This window comes from Podarcis vaucheri (genome assembly GCF_965113315.1).
Source record: "Podarcis vaucheri genome assembly, chromosome: 17".
NCBI classification, from domain to species: Eukaryota; Metazoa; Chordata; class Lepidosauria; order Squamata; family Lacertidae; genus Podarcis; species Podarcis vaucheri.
Window position 1 is genome coordinate 12,953,758 of NC_138755.1, and position 18,483 is coordinate 12,972,240.

The 18,483-nt window shown below is 44.4% G+C and overlaps 1 protein-coding gene across 2 annotated transcripts in view; it reads left to right on the plus strand.

Annotated features, from left to right (window-relative positions):
- The first annotated feature begins 2,740 nt into the window (after positions 1–2,740).
- TMEM39A (transmembrane protein 39A) overlaps positions 2,741–18,483 on the plus strand; it is a 28,867-nt gene continuing 13,124 nt past the window's right edge. Inside the window, exon 1 of one of the 2 annotated variants that reach the window (XM_082205000.1) lies at positions 2,741–2,949. The gene's annotated coding sequence lies outside the window, so the exon portion shown is untranslated. The remainder of the gene's footprint in view (positions 2,950–18,483) is intronic. The other variant, XM_082205001.1, reaches the window with a different exon arrangement.

The window sequence follows — 18,483 nt, forward strand, 5'->3', positions numbered from 1 at the left end:
AACTCTGCAAAACTGGAAGTAGGGTCCTGGTTTACAAACTTTACCTTGGTCTAAGAACGGAATCCAAACGGTGGAAGGGCACCGGTGGTGGGAGGCCTCATTAGGGAAAGCGCATCTCAGTTTAAGAACGGTTTCAGTTTAGGAACAGAATTCCTGAACGGATTAAGTTCGTAAACCAAGGTACCACTGTATTTTAGTCTCTTAAAAACTGGCTGCTGGATTAACAGTGAATCACTATGCAATCCTAGGCATATTTTTGAAAAACGTAAAGGACCCCTGACAGTTAAGTCCAGTCGCAGACGACTCTGGGGTTGCTGCACTCATCTCGCTTTACTGGCCGAGTGAGCCGATGTTTGTCCGCAAACAGTTTTTCCAGGTCATGTGGCCAGCATGACTAAGCCGCTTCTGGTGAACCAGAGCAGTGCAAGGAAATGCCGTTTACCTTCCCGCCAGAGTAGTACCTATTTATCTACTTGCACTTTGACGTGCTTTCGAACTGCAAGGTTGGCAGGAGCAGGGAAAGAGCAACGGGAGCTCACCCCGTTGCGGGGATTCGAACCGCTGACCTTCCGACCTGCGAGCCCAAGGCTCGGTGGTTTACACCACAGCCAGTGGCAGAGGAACCCTCTCCGGCACCCAGGGCGACGCAGCCTGTATGGACTGTGCATGTGCGGCATCCCATACAGATGCCGTGCGAGCAGCATCCCGTATGGACTGCACATGTGTGGCAACCATATGGGATGCTGCATATGCGCAGTCCATATGGGCTGCCACTCACGTGCAGTGGCCGTACGGGCTTCCACTTCCACAGTGACTGTACGGACTGCGCACGTGCGGCAGCCCATACAGTTGCCATGTGGGAGGCAGCCCATACAGACGCGGCAAGTGCAGCGCCCAAAGGGACTGCCCACGCCCTCTGCCGCTCCACAGCTAGCGCTGACCAAACAGACCCCTCGGCTGCCCAAACCACAATGCTCCACAAATGCCTACCTATGAAGTGAGATTAAGGGTTCTGGACCCTAACCGATACTGAAAAAACCCACTGAGGCACTAGATCTTGATGTGGCACAAGAAGAAAAAATGAATTAAAAGCATAATTAGTACGCCAAAAGAGCCAGCCCTCGGGACTGACGACCAGTAGAACCTTGAGTGTTGCATCTGTGGCCTGAAAGGACTACCTAGGCAGTTTTAATAATAATAATTTTATTATTTACACCTCACCATCTGACTGGATTGCCCCAGCCACTCTTTTAAGAGCTTATTTACTCTCTTGGGGGGGGGGGACTTTATACCTGATGCTTATCTCTCTCACAAACATTGAGTGTGCACATACAAGTCTTGAGTCTAAACCCAAAGTTGATGCCCCACCATGAGATGACATAATTAATTGCCTTCTATAATTAAAGAAAAGCTTAACAAAAGGAATAAAGGGGACCTGGAGCATGAAAGAAGTTGCATAATGGCCCTACAAGACTTTACTGCAGGGACTGTGTGTGTGTGAACATAGTTTTCAAACCTGTTACAGAGCGACTTTGAGATGCAGGGATCAAGATATCAACATTTGCCTTTGTAAATGAAATTGACATGTCCCAGAAAGCCAATACACCTTTTAGCCCTAAAGCTAAAATTGTGGGTAGAAGAGCAAGGTAGGGTGAATGGAGACCAGCGCCTTTGCTTAACAAATCCAAAAAGTGTGAACCGTGTGTGTGTGTGTGAGTGTAGTAGCATCCCATAGGAACCTATTGCTCTGTTTCTTTGTGTGTCTAGTGTTTATAGGCTCATTCCATAGGATCTTATTTTTGTGTGTGAACGCGAGCGCGTTTGTGCATGGAATTTTACACACACATCACATATGTTGTTGTTTAGTCGTGTCCGACTCTTTGTGACCCTATGGACCAGAGCATACCAGGCACTCCTGTCTTCCACTGCCTCCCACAGTTTGGTCAAACTCATGCTGGCACCTTCGAGAGCACTGTCCAACCATCTCGTCCTCTGTCATCCCCTTCTCCTTGTGCCCTCCATCTTTCCCAACATCAGGGTCTTTTCCAGGGAGTCTTCTCTTCTCATGAGGTGGCCAAAGTATTGGAGCCTCAGCTTCAGGATCTGTCCTTCCAGTGAGCACTCAGGGCTGATTTCCTTCGGAATGGATAGGTTTGATCTTCTTGCAGTTCATGGGACTCTCAAGAGTCTCCTCCAGCACCATAATTCAAAAGCATCAATTCTTCGGCGATCAGCCTTCTTTATGGTCCAGCTCTCGCTTCCATACATCACTACTGGGAAAACCATAGCTTGAACTATACGGACCTTTGTTGGCAAGGTGACGTCTCTGCTTTTTAAGATGCTGTCTAGGTTTGCCATCGCTTTTCTCCCAAGACACACCACATAGAGGAGTATTTTATTCCAGTAGTTGCGTAGCAACCGCTTGAGCGACAGGGAACCCGTGAGTGAGCGGCTTTGGGGGGACACAGCGTTGCTTTCAAGCGTACGCCTATGGTGCAACATATAGGTAAATATATATCGCACTGACGATGCTTCCATCGCCGGCACCAGCCGAGTCGCTACCCGCCTCAGACAAATGACGAGGGAAAGTGCCGGACGGGCAGCGGGCGTCCTTTGCCACTCCCAACATGGCCGCCGCAGCCGGCGCCGCCACTCACCTTCGCGCACTCTTCCCTTCCCGGGTTGGCCGCCGCCTCCGCCGCCCCTCCCTCGTCGCACGCTGATGAGCGCATCAGCCCCTCATTGCCACGTCTCTTCAGGGCGGCAGGAGCTGCAGTCGCCGCCGCCGCCGCCGCTGCTGTCGCGGCGACAACGAGCGAAGGAGGGACAAGAGGAAACGGGGAGCCGGACCGGGACGTTCCGGGACGGGTCCCCTCCGCAGCCTGGCGGGCCCCCGAGAGCGGGCAGGCGGCGGCGGCGGGACCCCCTCATGGTGCTGCTAGAGAGGCGGTGAGTGGGCGCGAGCGAGAGAGCGAGAGGCCGCTCCTTCCTTCCTTCCTTCCTTCCTTCCCTCCCTCCCTCACTCTCGTGTTTTCCTCACGGCGAGGGGTGCGCGGACGGGGCGCCCCACCGTCCCAGGAAGGCCCTTCCAAGGGAGGAGGAGGAGAGGGGAGCCTCCCCCGTCGGCCTAGCTCCCGCCCGCCTTTCTTTGTCTCTCAGCCAAAGGGGAAGACCTTCTTTTTTTTTAATTTCCTTTCCTTCTCCTCTTTCTTCCCCCTTCTTCTTCTGCTGCTCTTCATCCATTCCTCCTTCCCGTTGGGTTAATTGCCAGTTTGCTGCTGCTCAGTTACTCACTGGCATCCCAACCCGCCCCCCTCCTCCCCAATACATACACTTTTCTTCCTCAGGTGTCTTTCACTTCTTTCTTTTTCTCTTTCTCTCTCTCTCTCTCACTCTCAAACACCACTTGAGAATATTTCTTATTTACATACTTATGCATTATTGATGGATTGATTTGTAGGTTTCTATGCCGTCCTTCACGTAAGGATCGCAGGGCGGTTTGTGACACAGAAACATGAAAATTTCGTAAGAAGCAAAAACTGTAGCCGCGTACACCTACGCGCCACGGTTTAAATGGCCATAGGTAGTATAATTAGCCAAAGGCCCCGGGGAAAGAGGAACACTTTTGCTTGGCACCTAAAGGTAGGTAATGAAGGTGCCAGGCGAGCCTCCCTGGAGACAGCATTTCACAAGCAGGGAGCCACTTCAGAAAAGGCCCGTTCCTATGTTGTGGCCTTACAGACATCGATTGCAGGGTCGAGGTTGATTCATATGGGGAGAGGCAGTTCTTCCTCCTCCTTCCACTCCCTTTGATACAGTGTGGCACTCTTTCCCTCACCCAGTCCTATTTTTCTAGAAAAAGAGGTGCTGGACTTAACCACGAACACCTCCCTCATTCTCTTAGAATGCCAATGGCACCCACCTGAGAGATGGCAGAACTGAGTTCCGGTGAGTTCCAGCTGAAAAAAGCCATGCCCCCACCTCATTCTTCAACCCCCTCCTTTTTCGTATAGGAATTGGGTTGCCTCACATTTAAAATAGAGAAATGCAACCTCCCGTTCTCCTTGGGTGATATTATGGTTGTGCATGAAAACCTAGGGTTACCTAGTTTTTCCCCTCTGAATGTTGCTAGACTTCCAGCTTCCACGTGGCCAACCAGTGACTGGGGTGGTTGGATTTGTAGTCCAACAACACCTGAACATGATCCCTAGCTAACAGCAACAGTGGTCAGGGATGATGGGAGTTGTAGTCCCAAAACATCTGGAGGGCCGAGTTTACCTAGGCTGATATGTATGTTTTTCCATTCTGTGGAGGCTGTTGAGGCTTATTTAAACTTCTCCTTTTTCTGTCTACAAAAAAAGAAATCTGGACTTGAAAGGTTTGGCTCTGCATATTAGTGTCAAGCACTTCAGGAGTATCCCTCAGAATCAGGCATTCAGCAGGAGCAAGTGACTAGCACATTTGACTGCCTCTCTAAACATTGTGTAATTTTGCCTAGGCTTCATCCTGTGCACACTTTATGGGGAAATAAGCCCGACTGAACTCAAAGAACTTCTGTCCGATTAAACATGTGGCACAAGATAAGGTTGCACATCTGCTAAGCAGTAAGGCTTGCCACATTTCAGCTAGAAGGACTAAACAGGTGGATTCCTAACATACCAGAGCAAACCCCCCAAAAAGGTTCAGAATTCTGAACAATTTGGTGCCCATCTAAGCCGAAACAGACACTGAAACTGACACGATTAAAGCATACTATTATGTGTGCAGTTTGCCTATGTGAATGTAACTTGCATGTGTGGGTAAGAATGGGATTTGCTTTTTTCAGTTATCCCCCAGATTTGCAGGTATTTGGGATCTGTCTTTCAAAATACCTCCAACAGAATTTGTGTGCATTAGGATCCACCTGTGGCTTCTGGCCCCAGTTGAGAAATTGCCCCAACAGGACAATGTTGATCAGCACCTTGAAAGTGTTAATTACAATGCAACCATTTACCTATGTTGTCATCAAAATGCACATTAACACTACATTCCTAAATGTTACTACCTCTGGAAGGAAATCCTGTGTGGATCATGGTGATTGTTTTAAGGCGAAAGGTACTTTGAAATAATCTTGTGTGGTTTTGCTGGTTCAACATGAAATGACAAAATTTGTTATATTTTTAGTTCAGCCATGTATTCAGATGTAGTTAAGTAGGGCTTAACTCTCAGGAAGGTGAATTGCAGCTTTAATTTTCTAGTTTAAAGAGCATCTCTTCCTACTATGTCAGGAAGCTATATCTTGTGGTCACTTGAACTCAGGAAGTGGCCCATGAATTTTGAACTAAAATAGGTTTGGTTTTGGTTTTACATTAGTGCACATGTGAGTAATGTCTTCATGAATAATAGATATGAAATAATGAATAATTCTTATTCTTAAAAGGGTAAATTCCCATTAGTATGAATTCATTTTTCTGAAGAATAGGCAGGAGAGGTTGGACACTGGTGAAGATTGGAAAAAACTGGGGATTTTTGGAAACAGACACAATGAAGGGAAGCTGCCTGCTCCATTTTGAAAAATATGCTAATGGAAAAGTTTATGAAGGGCCTACTTCTGACTTACACTCAGAAACTTCTTGATATGAAGGGTCACCAAACAGTGTTTTCCTTTTTCTCAACCCTTAAAATGTGTGGATGCTCAACTTAATTTACAGCACTCTAAAACAAGTAGGTTAGCTGTCTCTCACAGATTTTCCATTTTGAAGTTGATCATTTGAATATTTCCATTGCTATCTGCAAAGGGTGTGTGCCTACTTAGGTTCCTTGTAATTACTGGTGAGGAATAGATATATGTATGCATCACTCTACTCTCTGCTAAGAACCATAGGCTGTGCTTACATGCAATGCCAACAAACCATGGCTATCAGCTGGTTTAGTATTCTGTGTTTATCTCCAAATTAATAATGAGTGAGAAGCCAGCTACTCTGTGATTTGTTTCTCTACTCCAGGGGTAGGCAACCTAAGGTCTGTGGGTCGGATGCGGCCTAATCGCCTTCTCAATCTGGCCCACAGACGGTCCGGGAATCAGTGTATTTTTACATGAGTAGAATTTGTGCTTTTATTTAAAATGCATCTCTGGGTTATTTGTGGGGCCTGCCTGGTGTTTTTACATGAGTAGAATGTGTGTTTTTATTTAAAATGCATCTCTGGGTTATTTGTGGGGCATAGTAATTCGTTCATCCCCCCCCCCCAATATAGTCCAGCCCACCACATGGTCTGAGGGATGGTGGACCGGCCCACAGCTGAAAAAGGTTGCTGACCCCTGCTCTACTCCTTAGAAAATGAGGAGCAAAGTTGGGACTCCTTGCTAATGTGCAGACTAATTAGATTTGTGGGTAGCATTATGGACGAATGTGGCCATTGTTCAGTGAATCGAGTGTTGAGTTTAAATCCAATCTTTTTCATGTACAGTGTTGTGCTGCTGTGCAATCCTAGGTATAGCCAAGCTGTTGTAAGTGGTGTGTGCATTGCCAACAATACTGGTAAGGATCAACAAGGCCGTGGTGCTATATTGCTGGCTAGGAAACTGTTTTGATTCCTCCAGCTGGTTGTAGCAGTTGCCAGCTGCTGTTGCAAAGCAACTGGGCCATACTGTTTTTCAGTCCTAGGTATATCTGAGCTTTGCCATGGGCTTTATGCACATGGGCACCTGCATGGCAGTTTTAGTGGGTCACACCTTCTAGTTAGCAATCCTAAGAGTATTTTGAAATGAGACTTTAAAATAAGCATATTGAGGATCGGAGTACTGATACTTGTGGCAATAAATGATTAGATTTCATCCTCATCTCTGATTTTAAAGACAAAATGTGCTAAAGCACTATATATATATCCAATCTAATCCTTGTCACACCATCATCCTTTATATTTTTCGTGAATATAAAAGTATTTTAATTGAAGTTTCTCTCTCTCTCTCTCTCTCTCGATATATATCTGCAAGGCTAAATGCTAAGAGTGGCGTTATCTCTCCATTCCATCTGAATCAGGCTAGGTGTCTGAGGTTCTAGAACAGTGCCTAGAGGCATTAACGGGCTGGATGGGGGCCAGCAAATCAAAACTTGAGTCAGACAAGATGGCAGTATTATGCATGCAGAGTTTTCAAAGAACTGGAAAGACAAGGCTGCTTTGGATAGGATTGCACTCCCCAGAGAAGGGCAGGTTCATAGTTCAGATGTTTTGGCAAAATGATGGTTGGTGCTAAACAGGAAACAGAGAGAGAAGCCATGTACCAGAGGCTGGAAAGGGAGGAAAGCATGCAAGTCCATGACTCATTCATAATCTTCCAAACTATGTTGGAAAGGTGCCACTCTTTAAATATGCAATATCTTGCTCCCTTGGTTAGTTAAATTAAGAAGCAGGTGACATAGCTTCTTTGGTTTTTTTTTATTTTCTCCAAGCTTGGTTTCTAAATTGGTGCAACGTTACAAAATATCGTTCTGAATTTGGAAGTACTTGAAGGCTATAAACAGTGTTAGAAACTGAGATATGAAAACTAGGGGCTAAATGGTACCTTAAACCTAGGTCATAGGCACAACAATGGAATGTCTAGGCACACTTTTTTATAACAAGAATACAAAGCTTAAAAATGAATGAACTGCAGCTAAAATTTTATGTTCATTTTTCACACGGTCTGGTCCTTCCCCTGCCCACCCCCTAATATTCTTAAGAGGGTTTCTTCTCCAGTTTTCACAGAGCAGCTGGAAGTGGGGAGGCAGAAAAAGGTCCTCCTTTCCTTCCACTCTGCAGTTTTAATCTGAAATTTTAGGCACAGTACTGCGCCCAGAGCTCAGAAACTGCTTGCGCTAATGAAATTCCCTGTAGCAAAATGCGCCTAGAACAATGGGAGTTTCGAACACTGGATATAAACTGATGTAAATATTACAATTTATGTAGTCAAAAGAAAAGTATTTCTAGGAAAAATATCCCTTAAAATTCAGGAAAGAATATTTTCCCCTTAATCTGCCTAATGGTTGCTATGATTTCATTGGTGTCCTGAGCACACCCAGCCCAAGGAAGACAAACGGTGGGTAGCATAATTCTTTATTGACAAAGCACACAATTACAGTAGTTCCTAAGGTGCACAGAACATGCGCACATACTTCTGCCGACAAGTGGCTGGCATCCCCTCCTCAGGCTTATGCTCTGAGCTGGACTGTTGGTGTAACCACATCTCCATCCAAACTTGGGTACCTCCATCTGACGGTCCACGTTCACCATCCAGGTACCCTGTCTTCCTCCTCTCCTGGTGCATCCTGCACCCTTCCTCTCACTCGGGCTCCTGTCCTGCATCCTGCATCCTGCATCCCTTCCCCATATGTTCCTGCTAAGACTCTTCCCCTCCCTCCAGCCCTGACTCCTGTCTCGCAGGAGGCATAAACCCCATAAATCACTGCTCCCTTCCCCTGGGTCAGCCTCTGGCCCTGCAGCCACCGCCACCAACAGTCCAGCTCCTCTGTGCCCTGACAGTTCACCCTGTTCCATGTTTTCAGTATGAGCACATTCAACCTTGCCCATAATCTTCCCTTCTCTGGCTTCACTGTCTTTCACTGTACAAAGGTCTTCTGCTCCCTCAAAAGATACTGCAACTTTCTTGATGCCTCTCTTCCTTCCTTCAAATCTCACCTCGGAACTCAACTTTTTCCATAAAGCCTTTGACATAACCCCTTAGTTCCTACGCACTATGGTAACTAGGCATGGAAATAAGCCTAAATTAAATACATATGAACAGAAGCACCCACATGTTGCTTGATGTTTACCCCATCTCCTCTTTCTTTGTTGTAAGATTACACTGCAAGCTCCTCAATGTAGGAAAACCTTTTTTTATACACTATAAAATATCACGCTTACTGATGGTGCTGTATAAATACAGGTTTACTTTTATCTGCCTTTAATCTAAGCAAACAAATGTTACATATGTTTCAGTAAATAATTATCCCCTATGTATTTAGTTAGGCTGATCTTCAACTCCCCTCCTGTAATAAATCCTGCTTGGTCACACTTGGTATGCAACTAATCACTATTGATAAGCGGAAGTTGATTAATAGTTTATAAATCCTGGTTTAATAATGAGATTGGGTGATAGAGGTGAATCAGAATCTCTCACTTAAAAGGATGTCCTCGCCCCCATCGTTTTTGCAGAGGATTCCATGCAAACCTGTATGGGTTCATCTGCTAAAACAGTTTGGTGGGGGATTTCCCAACTTCAAGATTTCAAAGCACCTTGCACATGGCATTGTTGTGATGTCATATGATTGACAGGTAGTTTGGCCCATTCACCTGTCAAGTATAACCAGGAACTGCCTGTGGAACCAAAAAGGTTTCTCACTCCTGCTTTATAAGTTTAGATCCAGACTTAGTCTGGTATTCAGTGTTAGTCATACTCAGAACAGATGCACTAAAATCAGTGGTCTTACGTAATTCATAGCACAGTCCCATACATGTCTGCTTAGAAGTAAGTCCTGTTGAGGTCAAAGGGGCTTACCTGCAGGTATGTGGTGCAGATCATCAACCTAAGTTGGATATCACCCACAGTTCTATCTTCAGTCCCAGTGATTTCAATAGGGTCTTCTCTAAGCACGACTAAGTATGGATCCAATCTTGGTCTTTTTCCAGCACCTGTATCTCTTTCACTAGTCTCCCACTAGTCCAGAGGCCGCAAACGTTTTGAGTGGGCACATTTGAGAATGTTGAGAAAGCAGTATAGGTGCATGTATTGTTAGAAACTGGGATAGGAATGCTAGGAGCCATGTGGCTCCTGGGACCTAGGCTGTGGGCGCCAAAACAAAATGTCTAGGCGCCTTTTTTCTTTCTACCCCGCTACCAGACCAGGCAGCCCCACAACAACAACAAACAAAATGCTGCTGGGCCAGTCTGGAGGTCTTCAGGGTAGCACAGCCGCTATACCCCACCAAACACCTCATTTGCCCGGCAGCAAAAAATATTATTATTATTATTATTATTATTATTATTATTATTATTATTATTGCTGCCTGGTGAATCAGGTGACTGCAGAGTAGTGCAGCAGCAAAAAATGTGTCTTTTCCTACCAGTCTACCTTGCTAAACACCTGACTCACCTTGGGGGTGCGGCAGCAAAAAGGGGGGGGGAGTGTATCTTTTGCTGCTGCGCTGCCGGGCAAATCAGTTGTTTGGCGGGGTAGCACAGCAGCAAGAGACATGCGTCTTTAGCTGCCCCGGCTTTTGCTGCTGCTGTACCTGGCAGACCAGCTGACTGTAACTAGGAAAGTGAAGATGCTAGGTGCTAAGCGTGGCTACTGGACATTTCCATTCAGTCGCAAAATGTAACTGGCGCCTGGCTAATTTTGAACGCTGGAACATGGCAGCTGTAGTGTGTCTGACATAACACAAAATGGCTGCCACATGTAAAGAAATGGAAAGAGGCAGAAACAGAAAAAGATGTGGGCATCCCCCTACCACTGCCAGTCTCATGCATTTTGGATTTTTGAGGAGATATTTACTGAGCCTTTTGCAGGTATCACAGGAGGTACTAGTGGGCACACCAGTATCCATGGGCACCAGGTTGGCAATCCCTGCTCTAATGTTTTCAATCAGTTCATTTTTCTAAGCTCAGCAAATGTAAACTGAGAGACCGGTTCCATGCTCTTGGTAAAATGGTGCTGTATAAATAATAAATACTAATAATGTAAACTGAAATTTCTTAAAAGGATTTAGTGAGTTTCTGTGGTGAAACAAAAATAAAAAATAGATCGAATCCAATCCATGTTAGTCATTACTAACAAGACCCATTGATTTCAATGGGACTTATGTGTGACTACATTAAACTGGATCCATTCCAGTATATTTTTAAAAGAAATGCCCATCAAGACAAGGCACCAGTCATGCAAATTATGTTGAAATGATATAAAATACCTATATTTTTTGAATACTTTTAATTAGCCTGTCTGTCCATCTCCTGATTCTTAGAGTCATTAAAATCTCTTCCTGTCACTCAACATGTCATTTCCAGCTGTTTTCAACATTAGCAAAAAAGATGTGTGCCAAGTTGACTGCTTGTATGTTAACAGAAAGAATGTATATCCCTAATCTGCTTTCAGAATCTGCCTTCATTGTGAAATTGTCACCATGTGAAAAGCCTTTCTCTTGTTAACTCATTTTGTTTTCAAAATCCAGTCAGTACTTACGATTGCACCATATTATGCAAAAAACATTGCACTATTTTGTGCATCTTATTTAGATGATCTCACTTGTTTTGATTCTCTTATGGTGTGGAGTTCCTTGGTGGACAAGTTCTTCATGGTGTTCATGAGGAGGAATAGGTCCCCACCTCCCTTCATTCATTTGGGCATGTGTCCTTCTGTGCATGCTACACTCTCTTGGACTACAGGAGAACAAATTATTTCTTTTTTTTTAAAAAAAATTTTATTGGGTTTTCACATTTTATATAGACAAAAACAAAAACACAAAAAACAAGTAAACACATAAACAAAGAAAAAAAAAAAGAAAACAACAACAAACATATATACTTTCCCGAAAATGTTATTTCCTAACCCTGGTCATTGACTTCCCCCTACCCCCTCTCTTGCATCCCCATTTCCAAATTTATGTCAGCAAATTGGCATTTCCCTGTCTTAATATTAGTCCTTTTATAAAAGCAAACAAAATTAATTTTTTCTAAGTTGGACCTCAATTCCCTTCCATCGATTTCCCATTTTGTCTTGAATAATGATCTTTTTAACCAAATCCCATAATCATGAGTGTTGTTAGAACTTAATTTTTCCCTCCCTCCCATCCCCGGTTTGCGTCCCTTCCCAAAGCATGTCCAAAATAACAGTTATTAGCCCGGGTTCCTCACGTCCGAGGCCCTCCAGTCTCTTTCAGTCCCTCTCCGCCGGTCTTGTTGGTAATCCTTTATGCCAGTCGTCACATCTCGAAAGAGTTCTTTCACCATCAATCCAAAGTCTCTTCCCATATTTGCAAACAGCTGCTGAAGAGTTTCCACAAGGCATGAATCTTGAAGGTAATCAAAGTCAGAGTCTATGTGGAGGCCCCGATTATATTTCTTTATTTTAAATTCCTTAATTTCATAGACTCCCAGGGCCTCCACTTTCGTCTTCTGCATCTTTCGTGGATTTATAGTAGATTTACTCCAATAATCTCCTTGTTTGTATTCCACAGGCGTCAGCTTCTGCTCAGTATTTTCCCACATCACTTCTTCTCTTTCTTGTTTTGTCTTCTCCTCTTCTTTTATTATCATTTCTGGTTCAGCTGTGGATTCTTTCTCATTGAGGTCCTCGTTACATTCAGCAGGACTACTTGTTTCAGAAGTCAAGGTCATCAATTGTTCACTCATAGCCGTAGTCTGCTCTTGTAAGATTCCAACCAAATAAAACATCCTTTCGATTTCTCCCAGTATCTTTCCATCCACAGCCATTGTAGTTCCACAGAATTCCCTCTAGAGGGAATCTGGTTACTTAGTATTCTTTTCCCCAACAGTCCTCTGTCTTGTTATTGTTTCTTTATTTCCAACAATTTTAGATCAATTGTAACTCTTTTTAATCCAGAGGTAACTTAGGTAGCAATTTTCCACTATTAACAGTCCGTTTGACAGCTTTGACAGCTGTCAAACTCTGCACTTCTTAAACCAGCTCCAAAGCAGGACGCTCCCGGGCCCGGGAGGGGGGGTTGTTTACAACAGAGCATAAAACATCCAACACTCCTCTCTCCTGCTCAAAATTTCCAAATCTTGGAAGTCACTGTCTTTTTTAAAACTCACCCTTTACAGGGTAGGCACTCCAGCTTAGTTCTTTTTTCATTGCTCTAGATCGTCTGCAAGGTAGGGGGTGCGGACTTCCTTTTAGCACATCCCCCGATCGTCTCAAATTCAGTGGATAAATTTCTTAAAAGCCAAGTCCAAATTACTCACGGGTTGTTTTTTCAGCCGAATTTCAAGGAAGGAAGTCAGCGCTCTCCGGTCATGGCTCGCGGCTTCGCTCAGCAGAGGTAGCGATGGACTCTCAGTGCCGCGCCACCCCCCGTATCCCCTCCGCAGCCTTTAAAAAGGCTCTTCGCGAATCAGGGGGGGCGCTTAAGGCACCCGCCGAGTCTTCAGTCCGCAGGCACCGCGCCTGCGGTTTTAAGGGTCCCCGTGTCGCCGGCACGGCAAGACCCGTCCCCTGCTGAGCCGATTCCCTCCGGAGCTCGGAGGGAATCCGCCATTCCCATATCGCGTCAACCCCGGAAGTCCCGAGAACAAATTATTTCTTGTAGCAATACAGCAGCGTAGCATGCTTTGCCAGTGCACTAGAGCCAAGCAGAACCACATTGCACTGCCTGCCTGCCCACACCGGGGGCTGGCCGACGCAGCCCTTGGATCGCCCCAGCCTCACAAATTAGATTGGGACTGGCAGGGTGGCGTGCAAAGGATGCAGCAGCCATGCTTCCTTCGATCCCTGCTTCGCAAAGCAAGGGAGAGGCTGGTATCGAAAGGCACATGGCTGTTGCGTCCTTCTCGTATCGCCCTGCTGGGCAAATCATTCAGATCAGATCCCAGCCTTGCAAAGCAGCGCAGGGCTGGCAGGGCAGCGTGAGGGGCCAAATGTGCCGCGCCCCCTTAAAAAATGTGCCCAGGGCCATCACCCTGCCAACCCCCTCCACACTACGCCCCTGAATTAATGTGTTTTTCAACCTTGCTTCCATGCACAGTATCTTCTTCTAAGGCTGCTGCATTCGTGTTGGCTTGTAAGAACTTGTTGATTTTTAATCACTTGTAAACATACCTTGTGGTGACGCAATATGTTATGCAGACTGCATTGATCAGGTCTGTAGCTGTATAAATATCTGGGATAACACACATAATGGAATGAATGCACCGAAATAAGAATGACTTAGATTCAGAACAGAATGACTCTGTGAGTTTCCCCCAAGTTTGGAAAAACACAAATAGCTGGGAATTGCAGCATGCTTATACTTGGCAGAAACCATTTAGGGCTTCCCAAAGAAAGGCAAGACCCTTGTCAAATTATTTGTTGCAGTGCTGTCCTATCTTCTCTGGGACCTTAACTTCATGGTACTTGCGACCTTGCATGTGACTGGGAAAAGCCGCTTCTGTTGGGCATTAATCAGGTTGTGGCAGAAAAGCAGGTGGTTCCCAGACTTCCTATCATGCTTTCGCCAGCTCCAAGCTATCTCCATTATGGAAAAAGCTGATGAGCTGTGCAAAACCGTCTAATACAGGGAAAGTCTAATACTTTTCCTTCCCAGTACTGTTTACCTGCTCCTGGCTGCCCCCACTGATGGTGGCGTGTTGTGATTTTAATGGGTTGTTGGCTCCAAGTTTAAAGATGGATGAAATATTTGCTACCCACGCGTATACCAATGATCTTATCTCAGTTACAGAATTTAAATGGTCGGCTGCGCTTGGGCCAGCCCTGTTTCCGACTCTCTGAGAGTAGTCAGGTTTCGTTTGTGTGAAGTAAAGGGGCAAAGTTCCAGTGCTTGATGGTGCCCCACTTTTTGGCTAATGTCCTAGATGTGAGGTTCCTTTTTAAGACAGCAGCTGTATAGGTTCTGAGTAGTACAGCAAGAATGAACCACATAATACTGGTTCTGCTGGTGCACTGGCTACCAGTTTGTGCCCAATTCAAGGGATTAACTTTGGTTTATAAAGCTTTTAATGACTTAAGAGCCAAATATCTGAAGGAGTGCCGTCCTTGGTACAGTGGTGCCTCGCAAGACGAAAAGAATACGTTCTGTGATTCTCTTCGTCTAGTGGTTTTTTCGTCTTGCGAAGCAAGCCCATTGAAGGATTAGCGCTATTAGAGGCTTTTAGCGGCTTATCTGCTGATCGGATCAGCTGATAAGCGGCTTAGTGCTATTAGCGGATTATCTGTTGATCGGATCAGCTGATAAGCGGTTTAGCGCTATTAGCGGCTTTTAGCTGCTTTTAGCGGCTTATCTGCTGATCGGATCAGCTGATAAGTGGTTTAGCGGCTTAGAAAAAGGGGGTGGGGGAGGGGAAAAAAACAGCAGGAACTCGCAAGACATTGTCGTCTTGCGAAGCAAGCCCATAGGAGATTCGTTTTGCGAAGCACCTCCAAAACGGAAAACTCTTTCGTCTAGCGAGTTTTCCGTCTTCCGGGGCACCACTGTACTGTATTTGCAGACCTGTGCCTGAGGGCTCAATCCAGCTAATCCATCTTGCTAGTAGAAGTACCGCAAGGACTTCCACAGCGACACTTCCTCCTCAACCACCAGATTGGCTTGGGTGGGTTGCGATAGCCCCCAGAATAGCGCACTGGGACAGAGAGCGGGAGATCTTGCTATCAGGCAAGCAAAAATGATATTCCTAGTGCTGCGTTGAATTCCTCCCTTAGGATTGACTGAGGAGGTCTTTCTCATGGTTCTGCCAACGAGTGTGCGTTCCTAGTGCTGCGTTGAATTCCTCCCTTAGGATTGACTGAGGAGGTCTTTCTCATGGTTCTGCCAACGAGTGTGGCAGTTAAGAGAGAGCATAATGCAGAGCTTTCTCTGTGAGGGTGCCCCATTTTCCTGGAACTTTCTCCCCGTCAGTGGTGCATTGGTTGTCTACCATGTTAAGCTCCTTTGCATGTTTAATCGCTTTTTTATGCTTGTGTGTGGAGGAGCTGCTGCTGAATTACTGATTTGGTTCCATTGACTGTAATTACGTTGTATATCCATGTGTTTATAATGTTAATTTTATATTGATTTGTACAGAAACACACACATCCAGGGAGCCTTTACGATGAAGGGCAGTTTAGAAGTTCAAAAATAATTAATAGTAATGGTTCCTAATAAAACTGAAGGGTGCACAGTATGAATAATTTGGCTACTGCATGTAAGCAGACATGGCAAGTTATCTGTATGTATTATGTTTATATGCAATGACACTGAATATGGTGTTTGCAGAAACAGTGAATACAGCAGATAGAATTGCCTAACCATTAGCAAGACGAGGCAGAAGCGGTTTGCCAGTTCTTTTGATTTGTGGGCCTTCTACTATAATAGGTGGAGTATATATACACATTTCAAATCAAGATTTCTTGCATAGTAAAAATATTGCCTTACAGTATATTGGTCCAGTTCACACATAACGTTAAGCGAATTAAAACTGTGAGCCTGGATGCAAACATAATGCTAGGCCAAACCACGGCTGTAACCCACCCAGGAACCTTAGGGTTAAGGGCGGATAAATTAGTAGTAGTAATAGTCCCTCATTCCATATGATAACAATTCAGTGTTAGAAACTGAGATATGAAAGCTAGGAGCTAAATGGCACCTTAAACCTAGGTTATGGGCACAACAATGGAATGTCTAGGCACACTTTTTTATAACAAGAATACAAAACTGAAAATGAATGAACTGCAGCTAAAATCTTATGTTCATTTTTCACATGTGCCTAGAATAATGGGAATTTCAAATGCTGTCACAATTGTCCAAAATCTAGCCAAATTTTTCTCTATTACCTATCTCTATCCAAAGCTTAACATTTTTTTTTTCCTTTTTAGCAAGTTTTTAAAATTCTACATTTTGTGATTTGGTTGTTCTTGCAATGCCAGTATAATCACTTTTTCTACCAAAGTGGCAACTGTTTAGGATCTTGTCAGCCTTTGTCACCAGTAATTCTGGCTTCCCTTAAATGCACATATGTTTTTGTGTTCTTTCACATAACATCATTTTCTCTACTCTCTTTAAAATCTTTAGTCACAAAGCAGTAATCAGGGAATCTGAACGAAAAGTCAGTTTTATGTACATGCTGCTTTTCCCCCTACTAATAGTATTTTATTCTGATTGACAGTGTTATCCAAGGTCAGTAAATAAAAGATTTTGCCAACTTTGAACTCGAAAGTCCGGTGTGTCAATATGGAAGCTGGACTCCATAAGGCAAACAGTGTTGCTGCAATACATACAGGTCTTTAGACATACAAAATAATTGCAACTGAGCAAAGACTTGGCTCCCCAAATCGTAACAGAATGTTGCATATATTTTAATTAAAGCTTTCAGTGATAAAACTAAGCACATTCTGATATCTCTCTCATTTGAATCAACAGGACTGAAGCACTTCTAATGTGGTTGGACCATTCCCCTATTTTGTAAAAGGCAGTTGAAAGTGAATCCATGCTGTCATGTGATGCAGTTACTAAATGATCCCAGGAAACCCGTCTAGATACGTATCCTGTCTTGCAGTTTTAATGTGGCAGTAGATAACTCTTACCATGGGCAGGAATGTAGATAACAACACTGAGAGTAAGAAACAGGAAGTGATTAGGACATTGAGTTCTTATCCCCTGAATAAGGGGTAATATTTTGATCTAAGTTTGCATGGCCACAAAACCTATTTTGATATACACAATGTTCTCATCTTTTATTTGCATATTTTGGCAGCCCCACCATATCAACATGCTTGCTTCACCTGTTAATTCTCAATAGAGGCCTACGCCTTGGCAGCAAAATATCACCTTGTAGCATCTCAACTGGTCAAGTGAAGTAACAGCACTCATAATCAAAGAGTGCTACTAGTTCATTTGTTTTGGAATCCTGTTTCCAGCAGTGGCTCCAACCGCATGAGATTTCCAGCCAAATGTCTCCAGGATGCTCACAAGCAGAGCATGAAGACAAGGGACCTCCCTTGTTTTGATCCTTGGCAGCTAGTATCCAGAGGTGCTGTGCTTCTGAACATGGGCGCCCCTTTAGATTAATCAGTGACTAGTTTCTACGATCGCTATGCTCCATGAACTTGTATTACCCCCTTTTGAAGTCATCCAAGACAAAGGCGATCTTCACAACTTTCAGAATTCACTCTAATTATGCCTCATGGGAGGTACTCTCTTCTGTTAGTCCTAAATCAACTGCCATTTTCACTTTGCAACCCTGAGGTCTGGTTTTGAGGAGGAAACAATTCTCTAGGCTGCTCAAGCACTTCCTCAAAGGGAAATTCCTATGGGAACTCCTCTGGAACTCCCTGCCCTGAGTGATCTGGTGCCTGTTAAAGGTTCATCTGCTTTGTCAGACATTTGCCAGTCGTATTTTCTGTGGCCTGCTTTTAGAAGTTCTTATTACATTACTTCTGACCTTCTTTTTTATAATGTTAGTTGCCTTGGGCATTATTAATAGAAAAGCAGGGTACATATTTATGTACTAAAATACAAATAAATTAAGGGACTCCAACCCTTTGAGTTTTGTTGCCCTTCTCTGAACTTACACTTTAGATGAGGCAAGCAGAACTATATACAGATTTCAAACGCAATGTACACCATAAACACATATTGGCCGTCTTTTTTTCATTTTCTCCCCTATTAATCCCTAACATGGAATTGTCCTTTCGTTTTTGCTGTGTGCCAAGTTGATTGTTTCTGTTCTGGGTTTTCACCATCCCAAATAAATCAGTGTCAACCACAACCTAGGCCACATCATTGTTCATATAACCCTCCCAATAGGAAACGTCGTATGCTG